We start from the raw sequence: 7595 nt of genomic DNA, 5'->3' as shown, positions 1-7595 counted from the left end.
CAAAGTGTGAAAATTTATGTATACTTTTATTCATTCTTTCTTTAATCTTTTAAAATGACCATTATGTCCCTTATTCTCTTTACATGATTCATTTTACTTAATTATTTTTATATCCTTCTTTCTTTAAAATTACATATTTATCTTTAATCTTTTATAAAATGACTTTTATGTACTTAATTCATTAATCTTACATCTTTATCCTTTTTTTTATCTTAATTACCATTTTGTCTTCTAATCTTTTTTAAAAAGATTTTTATGTTTCTCTTTCTCAAAATTACTTTTTTACCTTTAATATTTTATGATATGACCATTTTATCTTTTATAATTCAATTCTTACCATATTAACCTCGTACTTTTTTAAAATGACTATTTTACTCTTATTAATTTTTAGTTTTACTATTTGAATTTTATATTTTTTTAAATAATTATTTTGCCCTTCTGTTACATAATTACTCATTTTAATCTTATATTTTATCAAAATAACCAATTTATTCTTAAATTTAACCTAAATGACCATTTTTATCCTTTTTTAGCCATAATTACCATTTTAATCTTATTCTTTTATTTTTATCTTAGTACTTTTTTATATTTATACTTTTATCCCTAAATTTTACTAAAATTATTTATATCCGAAACTTTATCTTAATTATATTTTTCCTTGAATCTTTTATATAATTATATTTTTATCCCTAAGCCTTCTATTTCATGTTTTTAAATCTAATATTTTATTATTTATACTTTTAACCTACTTTTTACTCTAATTTGCATATTCATCATACTTGGTGCATCATACATTTTGTACAGATTTAAATCTTGAGTTTATGACACTTTTAGCCTCTTTCACTCACTTTTTCTTCAATCTTTCGATCTTTTATGTAATTAACTTTAATAACCATCTCCTTAAGAGTTCTTTACTTGATTTTTAACTTTTATAAAATTATAATTTAGCATCAAGAATTTAATCATATTTAGGGGTGAACGTAGATCAGGTCGGATCTGATATGGCCAAAATCTTGCTCCGATCCGCACTAAGTGTAAACCCCACGTAATTAAGGAATAATTAGCCAATAAATTAATTATTAATCCAAAAAATTAGAAAATTAAATTTTTATTGATCCAGAGAGATAGAAATATTAAAAATATGAATTTCGACACTAATTTTAAAGATTTTGATCCAAAATTGGGCCAATGAGCAATGGATCGGATCTTATCCGCAGATCCGCAGTAAATATCTGCATCCGGTCCAAAAATTGCGGATACGATCCGATCCGCAGACTGATTGGATTGGATAGGATCCGATCCGCACCTTTTAAGGATCGGATCGCAGATATCTGCTCTACATCTGCATAAAAGATCCGTGGATCCGCATATCCGCACAATAATGATTAAAAAAAATAAATATATATATGTTAGTTTCTCAGCCACCCTAACTTAACCCTAATCTCACTTCACACTTCTCGCGCACTTCACCCTTCCTTCACGGTGCTGAAACCCCAAATCCCCAATCTCTCACCCCTAATCTCTCACCCATTTAGGCATTCACCCATAGCTGTAACCAATCCAACCATTCACCCTCGACACCAAACCACCCATCGGCAACTTCGTCTTCATCTTCCTGATCACCGTCGGAAGCTACTCGCCGGAGATCTCCTGATGTTCCTCCCTCTTCATGGCATGCTTCTTGTCGGAGCTGTTCCTCGCAAAGTCACGTAGTCAGGTTCATCTCCTTCATCGCGTTCTTGTTGGTCACCATTGCTTCCTCCGTGTTCGTGGTTCGTGGTTCATGGTTCATGATTCTCGCTGGCGTTCTCGTCCCTTGGCTCCCTTGGCTTGACAAGTGACAACCTCCGTTCTCAGTTCTCCGTTCTTAGTTCCAGGAGTCCTCTATTTCCAAAATCAACATCCTCTGCTTTGTTGACTCATTGTTTAGGACTTCAGGTAATTTTTTAATGAGCATCATTTGAATTTTGTGAATAATGCTCTTATTGTTATTGTGTTTTTTAAAGAATTCTGCTCCTGTTATTGTTTATATGAATTATGTGAGATGCTGCTGTTTTAATTTATATTTATACGATTTTATGTAATGATGTGAGATGCTGTTTGTAGAATTGTGTTGCTTGGAATGGCTGATAAGCAAGCAGTTACAAACAATACAAGTGGGTCTGAGGTAGGGAGCATTCCTACTCCACCAAATGTTGCTGCATCGACACCTTCTGACTCAGCAAAGGGAGGGGAATAAGTGACTAATCCAGCCTCAAGTGATGCTCCTTCTACCGAGATAGAGACACAGACAGGCCAACCAGGTAAAAGAAAGGCTAACAGATCCCCTTCTATTGTTTGGGATCACTTTTAAAAAATGCGGAGGAAACTAAGCTCAATGTAAACATTGCTTGAAATTGTTACAATGTCATAGTCGTAGGGATGTCACCTCTAATCTAAAAAAACACATTGGAACTTGTGCAAAGAACCCAGATAATCATGTTGATAAAAAACAAAAAAATTCTTGTGTTCACAAATTCTAATTTAGATGAGCCACAAGCATTGAAGGTAGTAAGTAGACTTTAACCAGGAGCGGTGTAGGCTTTCACTTTGTAAGATGATAATAATTGATGAACTCCCATTTAAGTTCGTAGAAAATACTAGAGTTAGAGACTTTTGTGGTGAGATGCAACCTCAATTTAAAATCCCGAGTCGTGTGACAGTTGCTAGAGATTGTGTGCAATTGTATGTAGAGGAAAAGACCAAACTTAAGTCCCTTTTTTGAACCATCAAATGATTTCTTTAACTACGGGCACTTGGATGTCTGTTTAAAACATGAATTATATGTGTGTAACTGCTCATTATATTGATGATGGATGGACGTTGAATAAAAAAAATATTATCTTTTAACTTGACTGTTGATCATACTGGTGCTACCATAGGAAAAGCGTTAGAGAAGTGCATGAAAGATTGGGGTATTTGGAAGCTTTGTACTGTAACTATAGATAATGCTAGTGCCAACTTTGTTGCTGTGAATACTTTGGTTAAAATTATGTGAGAATGGAATGGTTATACTATGTTGGGTGGGGAATTTGTCCATTTGAGATGTGCTGCCCATATTTTGAACTTAATTGTTTGCGACGGTTTAAAAGATTTAAGCTCTTCTATTGCTAGGATAAGAACTTCCTATAAGTTTGTGAAGTCTTCTCCATCTAGATTAGCAACCTTTAGGAGGTGCGCACTTGAGGCAAACATTACTAGTCGTCAAATAATTATTCTTGATGTGCCAACTAGGTGGAATTCTACCTATATGATGTTGGAAGTGGCTGAAAAGTTTGAAAAGGCATTTGCTCGTCTTGCGAGAAAAAAATGCTCATTTTGAGAGATATGTTGACGATGGGGGGCCTCCTAGTGATGAGGATTGGAGTAGAGCTCGTATTTTCATGCGGTTTTTGTAATTTTTTATCATGCAACTCTTTCATTCTCTAGTTCTTTGAATGTCACTTCAAATACTTTTTTTTCATGTATTGTGTAAGATATTATGCATTTTAAATAAATAGATTGTGAGTAATGATTTGGTGTTGCATGGGATGGCATCAGCTATGAAAGCTAAGTTTGATAAGTATTGGGATGATTCTGATCACCGTTACACTTCTTCTCCTTTGACTTCAAGTGACAAAGTCAATAAACCATCTCTAAATTATCTAGTGCTTGTTGCTATTTTTCTTGATCCCCGTTATAAGTTGGAATATATTCAGTTCACTTTGTCTGAGATGTATGGTGAAGGTGAAAAGTCTTTACGGATCTTCAAAAAATTGAAGGATATCATTGCTAAATTGTTTGAGAATATAGCATATGGTATCCACGCCCCCTGAAGATACTCAAGATACTAGCTTTTTTTCAGATACTACACCAAATCCTAGTTTAAACACGAGTGACAATGATAGCATTATGATTGAAGATCCTATGAGCAAGTGGAAACAAACACAAAGGATAAAGTTAAGTGAGCTCAAGAAGAATGAAATGGATAGATATTTGAAAGATGAAGTGGCGAAAGATTTTAGTGGATTTGATATACTAAAGTGGTGCAGAGGAAAGACTCAGAGGTATCGAGTTCTGTCTTGCATGACTAGAGATATATTAGCCATTCCTGTTTCTACTATGGCATCTGAGTCACTTTTTAGCACCAGAGGTCGTATCCTTGACCCTTATCGTAGTGCTTTGAGTCCCACCACTGTAGAGGATTTAATTTGCACTCAAAATTGGTTAAAGCCTACTAAGATTTTGGTTGAGATTGATAAAGGAGATGATGCAGTTGATTCAAGTATATATTGAATTGGTTCATTTATTTTTCATCATTCTTTATTCTTTATTTTATACTATTGGCTTTGACATATTTTGTTGTTGAATTGAATAGAATTTTCTGGAGTTACTAGTGTTGGAGATCCTGAAGTTCAAAGTCAATTACATCCTCCTGAACCATCTTAGGTATTATAACTAAGTACTTGTATTAGTGTATAATAACTTAGACTTTTTTTTTTCAATTTATTCTAACATGTTTTACTAATTTTTCAATTGGTATTTTTTAAATATACATGGTTGCTGTTGATGGCTGTTGATTTAAGAAGTGATCAACTTGTTTTATTATTGTTTTATTTTAAGTATTTGCAGATTATTTAGACTTTTAGTGTGTTATAGTGTTGCTATTTTATTTTAAATGAGACTTTTAATATTTTAGTGCTTGTTGTCTTCACTTATTATTGGAAGTGTTTGTTGGAATTTTGGTATTATATTTACTTGTTTGTTAGTTTGTATGTTTTAGTTAATAGTTATTATTCATATATTGTATTATATTATTTTTGTTATTTAGGAAAGGTTTGATTAAAATTATTTTAGGAATAAATAGGTTTAAAAGTGTGAAAGAAACATTTTTATTGAATTTTTTTTACATAAAAATATGATTAAAAGAGAAAGTTCAATTATGCGGATATATCCGATATCCGATCCGACACTAAAAATGCGGATATCATATCCGATTTGATTCGATCTGCGTACACCTCTACAAACCGGGCCCGTAGCCACACATATAAGTGGCAAGTTCAGCCCCTTTCTTCCCCAAAATGCTTAGGGCACGTTGAAGCAAGGTGGGGGGTGGGAGGGACACAAGAGCAAGAACAAACCCTTGTTCTTCAATTTCAATTCACCATAACTTCGAATCCGGAGCTCCGATTGTCACACCGTCTGTGGCCACGTAACCACCACGTCGAGCTCTACAAAACCCATCCAACAAAATAGTAAGTGCATTGCTATTTCTTGCTCAGCCCTCTTCTCTTAAATTTCAAAAATTTAGAACTTGAATTTGAGAGATTATGTGATTTTGGTGTTTTAGAATAAAATTAGCTTGAGGAATTGTTGAGTTGTGTCACATAGAATCATGGGCAAGGTAAGAATCCTCAAACTCTTTGTGAAATTATTGAATTAGTAAGCTTTGGTGTTGATTATAGTGATGTAATGTGGAAATAGATTGAAATATGTTGGTTTAAAGTACCATTGGTGGTTGAATTGTTGAATTTGGACCTTGGAGGCTGAATTTTCTGTTTGGTATACGTTTGGAGCCTTGTATGGTTGTGGAACGGTGTATTTTGTGGCGTTTCGAGCTTAGGGAGGACTCGGCCAAGGTATGATTTGGTTTCTCGTAGATAATATATAATGTGTCGTGAAAACTTAGGCTAGTTGACCGTAGGATAGGTTGAATATTGTGAACTTGCTAATGTTAGTAGTTTTGGTGAATATTGAGTTTGTTACAAGTTTGTGATGATGATTGATGAGCCTTTGATGATAGTTGATGAGACTTGATGATTTGATTTGTAATTGTTGATATATTGATGATTGTATTGATGAATTGTGTTGCGTGATTTTAGATTGTTGGGATGAGAGCATGAATATTGAAGATTGATATATTGTGGAAGAAATAAAAATAGTATGGAACTATTTTACATATATTTAGTGTTGTCTTGGGAGTGTGAAACCTTGGTTTAGAAATGTGGTTTTGGTAAAATAGAGGTTTGAAGCTTTTTAGTGAAACTTGATTTTTGGACTAATTTCGGTGGGTCATAACTTTGCTTCTGAATCCTTAATTTTTATCCAACTTGTTTCAAATTAAAATTGGGTCCGTAAAGTTTATGACGTTCGAAGAACGGACAAAAAATAATTTTTAACGAAAAAGTTATGTACGTCGGAAGTTTGGTGTGCAAAAGTGATTTCTGCAAAACTAATAGTTTTTTAACATTTTAAAGGGCATGTTTACACGAACACACAGGCGACGCGAACTCTGGGCTCTGCCCAAACATCCCAAATACGCGAGCGTGTGCATGCGCACGCGAATGAGGGAAGTTGACAAGCTCGCATACGCGGGCAGTTCTACGCGATGCAGGACGGCTTCCCTGTTCGAGGGGTTCGTGTACGCGGACAAGAGTCGCGTACGTGAGATGGGCAAAAGACACCCCTGTGTACGCAAAACATGCCATGCGTACGCAGAATCCCTATTTTTGGGAAAAGAGTATTTTTGTGATTTTAACCTATTTTCTAACTTCTAAACCTCTATAGTTACCTTCAAACGTGCCAAATTTAGTTCCTAAACATAGGAAGAGGGGTAAACTTAGAGAAGGAATTAACTTGGCGGTGAAGAAATGCTTTGAAGTAATGATTTTGTGGTTGAGAATGTGCAGAAATGATGATGATGTTATGAATGATGACAGAATTAATAATGAATGATTGATATTGAATTATTACTTGGCTTATGCACTTTCACTTATTTGAGATACGAATTTTTCTGGGTAGATGCAGTGGCTAGCCACCACTCGCTCCAGGTTGAGACTCGATACTCTATCCACCGTAAGTCGCAAGATGTGACTGGGCACTTTAATGCCCGGAAATTCCCCCAATGAGATGGAATTTGATGATTGATATATTATATGCATAGACTATTGGTGATGCGTGCACGAAGAAACTGTCCAGGGTAGCTACCGGACATGTCGTGTTTGGCTATATAACTAGATGATATTATCAGCCATAAGGCATGCATACATCATATCTATTTGTCTATTTTATTTGAGTGTGCATTACTTGGGTTTGCCTAATTGATTAACTATGCCTAAATGCTATATGTTCTACCTGTTGTACTTGCATTCTTTCTGTATTTCTTTGTCTGTATTGTATGTCCATGCAACTGAGAGATTCCTTGTTTGGCAGAAGAGTGATGAAGGTAGTTCCACTGGTGTTTCGGAGGATCGAAGGAGACAGAAAATGAAGTGTTAAGTTAGGTTAGGCTTAGAACATAAACACCTTAGATAACCTACACCATTTATGGATTAGAACAATTCTTTAAGTTTAATTCTGAGTGTCGGAGTTTTAAGATTGCCTTTGACTTTTTCGGGACCTTATATATTATATATGCTGACACCATTACCATACTGAGAACCCCTTGTTCTCATTCCATACATATATTGTAGGTTGAGAGGCACCTTGCTAAACGTCTGGAGTTTTTTGCTGCAAGCGAAGTTGAGATTGCTGTTTATTTTGTTATAATGTTATATATATATATATATATATATATA

The sequence above is a fragment of the Arachis ipaensis genome, chromosome B07 (assembly GCF_000816755.2).
Source record: "Arachis ipaensis cultivar K30076 chromosome B07, Araip1.1, whole genome shotgun sequence".
NCBI lineage: Eukaryota > Viridiplantae > Streptophyta > Magnoliopsida > Fabales > Fabaceae > Arachis > Arachis ipaensis.
The sequence above is the reverse complement of the archived record's forward strand: the minus strand, read 5'-3'. Positions refer to the sequence as shown.